This window comes from Pelodiscus sinensis, chromosome 11 (genome assembly GCF_052426305.1).
Source record: "Pelodiscus sinensis isolate ZL-2025 chromosome 11, ASM5242630v1, whole genome shotgun sequence".
Classification (NCBI taxonomy): domain Eukaryota; kingdom Metazoa; phylum Chordata; order Testudines; family Trionychidae; genus Pelodiscus; species Pelodiscus sinensis.
This window is the reverse complement of record NC_143062.1, coordinates 31,439,447-31,452,226: the sequence shown is the minus strand read 5'-3', so window position 1 is coordinate 31,452,226 and position 12,780 is coordinate 31,439,447. Positions and strand designations below refer to the sequence as shown.

General features: G+C 44.1%; 1 protein-coding gene across 6 annotated transcripts in view; it reads right to left on the bottom strand.

Moving 5' to 3' along the window:
* NR2C2 (nuclear receptor subfamily 2 group C member 2) overlaps positions 1 to 12,780 on the bottom strand; it is a 76,484-nt gene that overhangs the window by 51,582 nt on the left and 12,122 nt on the right. The window contains exon 1 of one of the 6 annotated variants that reach the window (XM_075938757.2): positions 7,198 to 7,833. The exons of the other annotated variants lie outside the window; for them this stretch is intronic. The gene's annotated coding sequence lies outside the window, so the exon portion shown is untranslated. Of the gene's footprint in view, positions 1 to 7,197; positions 7,834 to 12,780 lie in introns of those variants that run through there. 6 annotated transcript variants of the gene reach the window in all.

The window sequence follows — 12,780 nt, the reverse complement described above, 5'->3', positions numbered from 1 at the left end:
ATCTTTATTTCTGTCATTTTAATAAGCAGACCCGATCCTGGATACATGCAAAAAGCAAATCAATTTCCTAACAAGTGCTATTTTTACAGTTAATTTTCAGAGCAGAAATTGATTGTAAATAGTTGTTTGGGTTGAAGGATTCCTGATGGATGCTTAGGAAATTCAGCTGTCTCCATCCCTGAAAGATCCTGGATAAATTGGAATCAGACTCTGAATTCTGTGACCTTTACAAGGTTATACAGGAGTTAAGGTGTTAGTTACAGAATGTCCCATGGAAAATTTTTTGAGTGTGAAGGCTTTATCTGAAGTAAGAGTGAATGAAAAATGTTGGTTTGACAATCTTGAAAGCTATTAATCCACAGAATTGATACAACACAGGCAATATACATTTGCACATGTACAACTTAGTTAGTTGTGATTAAACTCCAACTACAGGAAACTTCAATCTCCATGTCCTATTCAGTCTTCACCTTTGTTGATGCAACTACCAACAAGAGAAATCAATTAGTACTGATTTTGATCATTGGTTATTTTAGGTACCATTTTCTCACTAGAAAACAGACTAAAGCCTCCAAATGGATTTCACAAGGGCCACTGAGGCTATGTCTAGACTAAAAAAGCTTCTTTTGAAAGAGAGCATTTAGACTACAAGCAGATTTTTTCGAAAAAGAGAACCGCTTTTTTGAAAGAGAGTCTAGATGCTCTCTTTTGAAAAAGCACAGTTTGCATTCAATAGTGTCTTTTTTTCCAAAGAGAACTTTCGAAAAAAGGCGTTATTCCTCATAAAATTAGGTTTACCGCAACCAAAAAAACTGCTACGTTCTTTCAATTTACTTTTGAAAGACCTCGGATGCAGTCTAGACGCAGGTGAAGCTTTTTCGAAAAAAGGCTACTTTTTTTGAAAAAAACCCTGCAGTCTAGACATACCCTAAGAGAAATGATCAGTCACAATCTACTATATATGAGAGAGTTTGTCTGTATCTCTGTGTTTGTTCAAGACCTCATCCTAAGTGGTGAAAGCTAAGAGCACAAAATTTGGTATGCAGCTTCCTCTTATCATAACTTAAAAGCAAGGCAAGGATTTAGTTGTGCCAAGTGAATGGGATATGCCTGGAATGGGATTGCTTCTCATAAAACCATACAGAAAAGAGACAGAATCACCAGGCAGGTGAAAGGGTGTGGTTGGTGGTGTGCCCTCCACCATACAAGTACTGCCACACCCCTGAGCTTCCTCAGGTGCCCTTTAGTGATGGGGGGGGGGGAGGCTGAACACTCCCCCCCCCAATTTGTACAGGAACATTGCTGGCTGTTCCCCTTCATCAGGGAATGAGAGGAAAGTACAAAATTTGCTTCATTCCTCATTCTGCCTGGGTGGTGCGGGGGAAGACAAATCTGAACCTGCCCCAGTTGGGGAACATGCAACCTTCCCCCAGCTGTGCCTACTTGAGCTAGAGTGGTCATGGAGAGATGCTTCTCACCTGGCCCTGAGCTGCTACCCTCTCTTGCTAGGGCAGCCTGTATACTGAACTCCTCATCACCAGCCCCATCCCAGAACAATGATTTAAATGAACCATGTACATTTTCATTTTATTTTCCAATAACAATAATGTTAAGGACCTGAACAATGCCAGGTAAATCTTCTAGGGCAATTTATAAATTAAAGGTATTGTTTGCCATTAATAGTCCCCAGAGCCATCCAACACTCTGTTTTTGTTAAGCTCAGCTTCAGTTTGAAGGCCCACCAAAGCCTTCTAAAAACCATCGTACTTAGTCTTACTTGGCTCATTCCTATCTAAATATGAGCAAGACCTAGTACAGTGGTCACCAACCAGTAGCTCGGGATCTACTGGTAGATCTTGGAGCCTCTGACAGGGGATCCTGACTGGTTTGACCAAGAGGCTATCAAGTGCTGGCACTCCAGCTGCCCCTCCCCCCACAGTTGTGCATTTCCTGCCCTTTGCCTTGGAATTGTCCCCTCAGGAGCCTCCTGCTTTCTGTGCAGGGCAGGTGAGGGAGAAGAGGGGTGCTGATGTCAAGGGATATCTGTATCCTACCTCCAGGACTTGGGATGGAGTTTGCTGGCTGCTTTTGGAAGTGGTGCAGGGCCAGGACAGGAGTGAGCCTGTCATGAACCCCCTCTTGCACCTCTAGCCCCGAGCAGCCCTGCATCCAAATGCCCTCTCAGAGCCTGCACCTAGAACCCCTTCTAATACCCCAACTGCCTGCTCCAAGCTCAGCTCAGAGCCCCTGTCTCACTCCAAATCCCTTAGTGCAAGACCAGAGCCTGCACCCTAACCCACTGCCCCTGACTGGTGAAAGTGAGGGAGGGAGGATGGAGTGAGCAGGGGTGGGGGCCTTGGAGAAGGGGCACGAAGGAGGTGGGGCAAGTGGATTTGGGGTTGAGGTAGATCTTGGATTTCACTTAAATGCAAAAACTGATCTTGTGCGTATAAAGGTTGGAGACCACTGACCTAGTATATGATTCCTCACTATATGAAAGATGCAGTAGAAATATTTTCAAGCCTATCTGTGTCTAAGCCCAAATAAAATTCACAGCCATTGTATATATAATCTCCCTGGAAACCAGGAGGTGTCTTTGTGTGTATATATAAATATTTCAGGACCTGATTCTACAAATCTTCCACACACAAAAATGCCATCTGAAGTCAACAGGAATATTTCCACAGTTTCACACTGGAGTTCTTTCAGAACACTTGGGTGAATGCCATCTGGTAACAGGTGACTTGTTACTTTAAATTTATCAATTTATTCCAAAACCTCCCCTAATGATACCTCAATCTGGGACAGTTCCTCAAATTTCTCACCTAAAAGGAAATCCTCAGGTTTGGGAATCTCCCTAATATTGTCAGCCATAGAGACAAAAGCAAAGAATGTATTTAGTTTCTCTGCAATGACCTTATCATCTTTGAGTGCTCCTTTAGCGTCTCGATTGTTCAAGGGTCCCACTGGTTGTTTAACAGACTTCCTGCTTCTGCTGTACTTAAAACATTTTGCTATTACTTTTTGAGTTTTTGGCTAGCTTTTCTTCAAACTCCTTTTTTGGCTTTCCTTATATTTTTACACTTAATTTGCAAAATTTATGCTCTTTTCTATTTTCATCACTGGGATTTAACTTCCACTTTTTAAACAAAGCCTTTTTATTGGTCACTACTTCTTTTACTTGGTTATTAAGCCACGCTAGCACTTTTTTGTTTTTTAAATTTGGGGTATACATTTAAGTTGGTCCTCTATTATGATGTCTTTGAAAAGTTTCCATGCAGTTGTAGGGATTTTACTTTTGTCACTGTACCTTTTACAGTAAACTTCCGATAATCCGGCACCTTTAGGACCCAGGGGGTGCCGGATTATCAGATATGCCGGACTATCGGAAGGGGGGCTATGAGGGGTCTGGGGTGGGGTGGGGTGGGGGGACCAGACCCCTCATAGCCCCCCCCTTCCGATAGTCTGGCTCTGCCCCAGGCGTCCCTGATTCAGCCGCTGCTGGTCAGTTTCAGCAGTGGCTGAATCGAGGACACCTGGGGCAGAGCAGCTGGAATGCTGCTGGGTTGGTCCGGTAGCGCCGACCCTTGGCGCAGCGAGACCAACCAGGCAGAACCCCAGCTGCTCTTGGGGACGCCTGGGGCAGAGCAGCTGGGGTGCTGCTTGGTTGGTCCCGCAGCGCCACTCCTCGGCGCTACTGGACCAACCCCAGCTGCTCTACCCCAGGTGTCCCCAAGTCAGCCGCTGCTGATACTGATCAGCGGCTGACTCCAGGAAGCCCGAGGCAGAGCTGCTCTGCCCCGGGCTTCCTGGAGTCAGTCGCTCGTCAGTTTCAACAGCAGCTGAATCGGGACACCTGGGACAGAGCAGCTGAGGCGCTGCCGGGTTGGTCCCCACAGCGCAGCACCTGATTCCAGGAAGCCGGGGCAGACCAGCCTAGAGTCAGCCGCTGGTCAGTTTCAGCAGCGGCTGAATCGGGGACAGCTGGGGTGCTGCCGGGTTGGTCCCGCAGCCCCAACGGGCAGCGCTATGGGACCTACCTGGCAGCACTCCAGCTGCTCTGCCCCCAGCTTCCCCGATTCAGCCGCTGGTCAGTTTTAGCAGCGGCTGAATTGGGGAAGCTGGGAGCAGAGCAGCTCCAATGGTCCGGCTGCCCGGAGCACTTCCGGGTTCCTGATGGTGCCGGACCATCAGGAGTGCCGGACCATCAGATGCCAGACCATCGGAGTTTTACTGTAATTTCTGTTTAACTAACCTCCTCATTTTGGTGCAGTTCCCCTTTCTGAAATTAAATGCCAGTGCTGGACTGCTGTGGTGTTTTTCCTGCCAAATTTTATTACATTATGGTCACTATTTCCAAGTGGTCCAGTTGTATTTAACTCTTGGACCAGGTCCTGCACTCTATTTAGGACTAAATCAAGAATTGCCTCTCCTCTTGTGGATTCCAGAACCAAATGCTCCCAGAAGCAGTTATTTAAGATGTCAAGAAACTTTATCTCTGCATCCCATCCTTAGGTGATATGTACCTAGTTAATATGGGGATAGTTGAAATCCCCCACTATTATTGAGATTTTTATTTTGATAGCCTCTCTAATCAACCTTAGCACTTATAGTCACTATGACTATCCTGGTCAGGTGGTTGGTAATATATCCCAACTTCTTTATTCTTATTATTATTAGACCATGGAATTACTATCCACAGAGATTTTATGGAACATTTTGATTCATTTAAGATTTTTACTTCATTTGATTCTACGTTTTCTTTCATGTATGCCACTCCCACTCAGAACAACCTGTTCTGTCCTTCCAACGTATTTTGTACCCTGATATGACTGTGTCTCATTGATTATCCTCATCTCACCAAGCTTCTGTGATGCCTAATATATCAATATCCTCCTTTAGTATGAGGCACCTTACAACACAAAAGCACCTGGAGACTACTCTTGCCCTAATGTATGGGGATTTGCACAGGTGTATGTGAAATCATGTCACTAAATGAAAACTAGAGTACAACCCCTCTGTAAGCTCTTTGGGGTAGGGACAGTCTTTGTGTTCTGTATTGCACAGTGCCTAGCACAATGGAATTCTGGCCCATGAGTAGGTTTTCCAAGTACTAGGGTAATACACATCTATAGAACACTTCATATTATATTAGTCTGTTCTCAAACTTTGTAGTATGGTCCAGATCTTCATAGAAATAATGTCTTATAGTCCACCAACCTGCCTATTTAACATGCAGACCATCTCACCTGCTTACCCTCGTCACATATTGTCCCTGTGGGATTTTTTATATGAAAAAGCAACATTCATAAGTATTTATGGGATTTATTTTTAAGTATTTTAAATAAAATTCAACAGATGGCAACATAGAAAAAGCTAGCCCCATATGATCATTCTGGTCCACCAGTAAGGGCTCTGTAGACCACAGTTTGAGAACCACTGCATAATGTGAATCACAAATATTACTGTCTCATTTTCATTTTTCTTCAAAAACTGAAAATTATTTATGCACTTAAATTTATTAACTTGAAAACCAAAAACCAAAACACTATTTGAGTTTATGTTGAAAAAATGCATGCTGTATCAATAAAGAGTATACAGTATTGCCTATTTTGTCTAATAGCTGTCTGAATGTGTATCTTATACTTTAGGGCTACGTCTACATTGGCCCCTTCTCCGGAAGAGGCATGTTAATTTCAAACTTCAGAATAGAGAAATCCGCGGGGGATTTAAATAAACATGGCCGCCGCTTTTTTTCCGGCTTGGGGAAAAGCCGGAAAAAAGCATCTAGACTGGCGCTCCTAGGAATAAGAGATCCTCCGGAAAAGGGCTTTATTTCGGAGGATCACGCCAGTCTAGATGCTTTTTTCCGGCTTTTCCATGTTTATTTAAATCCCGCGGGGGATATTTAAATCCCCCGCGGATTTCCCTATTCTGAAGTTTGAAATTAACATGCCTTTTCCGGAGAAGGGGCCAATGTAGATGTAGCCTAGGATTCTTTGTATTTCCTTATTAATGTACACCTTGGTTAGGCTCATCTACATGATACCATATTAAATAATGTCTATTTTATATGCCTCACAGCTGCTGAACATTTCAGGTGTACCTACAAAGAACAAACTTGCGGTGCTACAGAATATACCAGACACCTCTTACCATTCAACTGATTTCACTGAACTGCTAATGGTTGACACAAGGACAACACGTGTATTAGAGAATCAGAAGCACAAAGGATTAGTTCTTCTGAAATAATCAAATTGTAGAGCTGAGAAAGAATCCAGTAGCTTCCGATATTAAAGCTTAGTTTCTCCCCCAACCATTGCCACACACATGCAAAGGATTAGAACGTATAATACTAAAATGCTGTATTAGAACCCTCGCCAGTTAATTTCAACTATGCACGTTTTAAATATTTAATTGAAAAACCCCATAACTCTAAAATATATAACTTTTTTAATGGATTTAAGTAATGTTACTATCGGAAACTGTCCAGCTTTTCTTCATATGCTATTACATAAGAATGTTTTTTCTACCATATTTGGCTATAAGTAGAATTAATTCAGCTTATATGAGAAAAATATTCTCAACAAAAAAGGTCTGTGAATATTTATTTGACACAAATAACAGTTTTGTTTGCTATTAAGTTTATTTTTAACATGTAAGGTCATAACTAGCATTCATTATTCAAATTTATAGTACAAAAGACCTCACTCACTTGTGGAACTTATGCCACATGTTTAAAGAAGCCACAATGGAAGCTGTATAAACAGTTAGCAAAAATCTAATCCACCAACTTTAAATGAGATAGGTATAATCTATTGTGTAAAGAATTAAAATAAGTTAAAAAAACAAGGACTTCTATATTTTGTCATTTGTAAAGAAAAATTATCAACTAATTTGAAGTCTCTCAGTATATGATAAAGTGAAAACAGGCCTTAAGCTGTAAGAAAATTCAACATACTAAATTCTAAATATGCTTAAGCAATAAGTATTTAAAGTATCACTAAATATTTTAACAATTGTTCTGAAATTAATCCATTTACTAAATAAAAGGCTTTTTCAAAAATAGATTTCTCCTTACCAAAATAATTGAAAATACATAGTTCAAGAATAGATAGAAAATCTGTTTCAATAACCTTTGCATTGTTTGCTTCCTGGCGCTCCCTAGTTATATTCTGTACAGACTCTAGTACTTACAGTGTCAAATCCTTCCTGCAGATTTATTTACATTTTTCCTCAGCAAACCTCTCAGGCCAAAACAATCCAATAAGAATACAGAGGTCAATTACAATCTGTTCACAGACTTTTGCATCCAGGTTCCATTAGTGAAGATTCCAATCACTGAAACCAGACAGAATTGTTTAAAAATGCCCTCTCTGTGACCCTGCTCCTCTGAAGGTCAAGTGCACTATCACTCCCTGTAACCAAGGAAGCAGAATCGACGTGTTCCTGCTGTTTTGCCAGCTGCTGAAGCAGTTTGTCTAATAATACAATTAATTTCATCTGGGGAAAGATGTACCCATGTTACAAAGCTTTTTTTCTGTTTTTCTTCCTTAGTCCCCAATTATGCTACCTCTCCATAAGATATCAAAAGAGAATTCTATTAAAAAAAAAGAGAGTTTACCCAGCTCTTGAATTATTTTCAGATCAGTAAATGGAAAAGGAAAACCACCATGTTTCCCTGTAGAGCATCTTTATCTTTACCGTTCATTAAGCTAATGTATTTAAAGGAACATGGTCCTCTCTAAATTCCTATATACCCCTTGCACATATAGTAATGTAATTAGTCTTATTACACATAATACTTATAATATTTACATACAAGACTCCGAATCTTATACTTACATATAAGACTCCTAATCTGAATATTGAAATGAGCTCACTGTTAAAATGAAGCATTTTTCACAAAAGTAAAGAACTACTGAAGATAAAATGTATGTATTATATAATATTACTTACACGAAAAGATTAAAAGCTATAGACAATATCTATAGAGTAATTTCTCCCAACTCTATACATGCATAATTGCAACACACACCCAAAAGCAATATTTAGTCAACAAACCTATGTCCCAATTCAGAAAGGTATGCACGTAATCCTACTGAAATCAATTGTACTACTTGTCCTTAAAGTTTGACACATATTTAAATACCTAGTTAAACTGGGCCTTAATCTGCCTACCTGGCTAGGGAAGTGTCATTTATGAAGTTTGATTAGCAGATGTCTTTCAACTATACATTACCAGTTTGAATCCAACCCAGCTCCATAGGGATAAAGAATTGTTCTTATTTCACTGAGGAATAACATTAGATAACTTTTCTTTAAAAGATCACAATAATAGTCCCACATTTAGATAAAGCTTCCTTTCCCTCTCAACAACTTCCTTCATAAACTTAATATAGAAAAAAACTTGAAAATTTTTGAAACTGTGAATTCTTTACATGACTGTATTTGTCTTTTGCATTCCTGGCTGACAGGTGCCTAAAAATACAATAGAAAGGTTATATAGGTTGAACCTCTGTGGTCTGGGACTCTCTGGTCCGGCAACATCGCTGGACCAGAGAGCCCCAGGCACAGAGGTTGCCAGCAGCTGGGAGCTCAGCCAGGCAGGCAGCTAAGAGGGCCAATGTCCTGGGGCCAAGAAGCCCAGCCAGTGACCTGCTGCCAGAGCAGGGCCGGGCAGGAGCCCCATCCAGCCAAGAGTAGAGCTCCAGCGGTTGGGGCCAGGGAAGCGTCTGCGGCCAGGGGCATGGCTGAGGGCGTGGATCTGCTGCTTGCTGGGGGAAGGGAAGCCCTTCCATTGGGGACATGGAGCCCATGCCTGCTGGAAGTGTAGAGCTGCTGACGGATGGGGGCAGGGAGCCCCACCAGCCAACGGAAGGGAGCCCCATGGGCTGCAGGGGTGGCAGCCAGGAGCAGAGCCCCTCCGGTGGCTGGGGGCAGTGCACTTACTGGGCCAGTGGGCAGGAGGGGAGCCCCAAGAGAGCCTAAGGCTTGAGCTCCCCATGTCTGGCAAACTCCCTCCTTTGGGACCACTCAGGACCTGAGAGTGCTGGATTAGGGAGGGCCAACCTGTAGTGAAAAAAATACATAATTTACTACATTAAAGGCTTACCGAACCCAACTCAGAAATATTTTTCTGCACAGAACTAATCAGTTTATTGATTTTCTTTCTGATATACAGCTACAACACAAACCCATACATAATTTTTATAAGACATGATGTCAGCACCAGCCTCTGTAGAGAATTTAAATAAACAGTGAACTTAACCTCAAACTAAGGCTAAGTCTACACTGGAAGTTTAGGTTGAACTTAGCCACATTAGGTAGATTTTCTAAACATCCATCAAGCCCATTCCATCACCACCAAGTCTATCCACAACAACAAGCCCATTCAGTTGACTTTAAGAACCAATGATTTTCACAAGGAGTAATGCTAAATTTGACGTTGCATGGTCAACTTTAGGGTAGTACAAACACAACACTGTGAAAGTCAACACTTCTGGCCTCTGGGAGGTGTCCCATCATGCCTCATTGTTCTTTCAACTCTGATGCTCTCTGGCTACCCAGGAAAAGCCCCAGCAAAATATGAATTTCCTATGTGGCCAGCGTGGCAAGCAGACCTCAAAGCAGGCAGCACACCTCAGCAGCACACCTGAACACAAATGCCCAGGATTGCAAACAAATACCATCATGCAGGATATCCTGGAACTCACTGCTGTGCAGGGAGAGGAATCTTTCCTTACTGAACTATGAACCAGTGTGGCGGGGTAGCCCCACCACCGCCGGAAACCGCCGCGGTCCGGTGGCAACCCGGGGGCAGAGCCAGGGCCGTACCAGGGCAGGAAGCCCCGGCCGAGTCAGGACGGGCGATAGCGGGACCCGGACGCAAGGACGCCGGAGAGGGCGGGCGCCCGCTCGGGACTGTGCCGGGGGTGACGTCATCGGCGCGCCCCGGGTGCAGGACGCAGGCCGATGACGTAGGGCGGGCCGTCATCTCCCCGCGCCCAGCGGGGGATTTAAAAATGGATTCCGGGCCAGGGGAAGGGGAAGGCCTGAGGAGGAAAGGGGTGGCTCCGGCGGAGACGGAGAGGACTGGGTACTGGCGGCCCTGAGTGCAGTTTAACCCAGGGGGCCAGGGCTAGAGGTAGACTCTGGCTGGGGGAAAGAAGCGGCCCAGGGCGGGGCCGAGGAACCCGTGAGCGGGGGAGTTTAGGGTTCCCAGACCCTCCCCCCCCCCCGTTTTGAGTGAGGACAGGCGTCCTGACTCTAGGGCCCTGGGTCGGGGTCTGGAGAGAGGGCGGGCCCGGACCCCCTTCTCCCCCCCCCAACCAGCCAGATAGGCTGCTGCGTGGCCTGGGCCTTAAGCGGCGCAACGAGACCAGGCACAATCAGCATTATATTGGGACAAGAGGGGCGACCAGGGAGGAGGATTGTCAAGGGGAGGGGGTCCCCCCCCTTTCCGCTGGGGCGTCCTACAACCAGTAAAAGAAACTTAGATATGTATGCCAAGATTGCAAAGGGCATGGAGGAGAAAGGATTAGAGAGGTTAAACTGTGTTTACTTCAATAAATGTGTAACTGCTGAAACTTTTAGCAATGGAGGGGTGGGGGGGGAGTCGGATCTCCAAGAGCTGGTATACGCAGGAGCCAGCTTTTAAGCCGGTTCCTCATGCGCACCAGCTCCTACCTGCTCCCTGTGCTGCTGTCTCTGACACAAAGGCAGCAGTGTGGGAAAGCACCTCCGTGGGAGCCAGTACGTGCAGGGAGCCAACTTATGAGCTGGCTCCCCATCCATACCAGATCTATCGGAGAGAATCCCGAGGATAGAAAAACAGCGTGAAGAACCTGTGGTTGAAGTTCCCATTAGTGATCTATTGTGAAATGGTGACTGAAGGTATCTGTTGTTGTGTTCTTGACTTCAGGCAGATAGGACACTACTAGACTGCTGTTGTTGTGGATGCACTATTTGCATAGACAAATAGCCTCCACACAAAGGGTGCAGGAGCGAGCGCCCCCTTGATGATTGATATAGAACATAATGGTAACATTGTTGGTAAGGATATGGGGGGGAAATATGTATGAAGATCATGTACTCATGTTCTACACATTTGAGAGAATGTCTATGAGAGAGAGCATCTGTTCAAGAACTCTTCCTAAATGGTGAGAGGTAGCATCCCCAAATTTGGTATACAGCTTCCTCTTAATGTAAAGCAAGGTAAGGGTTTATTGTGCCAGGAAAATGGGATGTGCCCAGAATGGGATTGCTTCAAACCTAAGAGTAAGTGGGGTATCTTAGTGGGAGGCTTATGTCGGTGGTGCAAGGGATTGGATCAGCAGCACATACTACAGCAAGGATTCTAGGCCCACAGGAAAGTGTGGAAAATTACATGCCTAAAAGATGCTGTGGACTGATTGTCATCTCTCAGATAGTTCCTCAGGGCTGTGTAAGTTACATCAGGGGCTATACGGGATCCTACAGGAGTCGAGAATTAAGAGGGCAGAAAGGTGACGTAAGCCATTTTTGTTCCTATTCCTTGGATTTCACCTTCAGAACTTTATTTTGAAATGAAAAATAGCCAACAATGATGGGACGTCACAAATACAGGGCCTAATTCTTCACTGTCTTTCATCTTGTGTAGTCACTTACTCTTTAGTAAAGTGAGAGCAAAATGCTATCAGGTCTGACTGATTGCTTTTTGCCCTCTCTTTGCACAGACATAAGTGGTGACACAAAGTGCACTGAAATGAAGTATCTGGCACAGCCTGTTTATCCAAGACAGCAAGTATATAGCTGAAAAAATGATGTAACAGTGTTTGTAAATTTTGGAGGAAGCATTTCATACAGTAGCAGGATCCATTTTTTTCAGCTTGAAGGCAAAGGATACTATTTCAAGAAGGTCAAGGGGCCACAGTCAGCGCTTTTGTGCAAATTCTTTGTCTTGTTCCTCTTCCTTCGCACCATTCATGTCACATAAAGAGAGTAGAACCAACACCAAGTCCCCACCTGGGAGTTAACCAAGCATGAGTGAGAACTCTCCTCCCCCCATAAATACAGAGCTCTTATAGCTAGCCCCTATGCCTCCCTCTCTGCAGTACATGACAAAAGTAGGGAGGAGCAGTGGTGGAAATGGACTGCATTTCAACTATCCCAACCTGGTGAAAAGTCGTTTGGGGACCATGGACAGCTGATGGGATGGGGAAAAGAATAAAGGAACAGTAGGCTGTCAGCTTCATCTCCTGCTTCCCTTGCTTGAGCTTCCCAGCGAGCTGCTTGCATGAAGGGAACTGTTCTTTCCTTGACACTCACATAGGCTCAGGCAGTCAGCAAAGCACTTATCCTTGCTGACAGAGGATTTTACAACTTAGCAGGCAAAGGAGGAACTAATGCTACTCCGGCATCCCTCTACTGTGATGGAGAAGGACAGCTAGTGAGCAATGGGAACAAGGGAAGAGACAATATTAGCCACTGCCCATAGTGCTTACGAACAGCACGGTCGCAATGTAACTCAGTGGGGTCCACCTTACAAACATTTCAAGTTACAGCCAAGAGTTTGGTCTGTAACTCTTTTGTAACTCGGGGACTGGCTGTACTTCAGTTTAGAAATTGAAGGGCATAGTGCAGAGAACACACTTTCATACAAATTTTCTTACAGAAATTGCTCTCAAGGGCTGCAGTTGAAGCCTCAAATGGTCTTTGAACTACAGATTGGAGATCACTAGGGTGTGCATACTCAGAGCACAAGATAAAACTCTGAGAAAAGTGTTAGTAGTTTATACA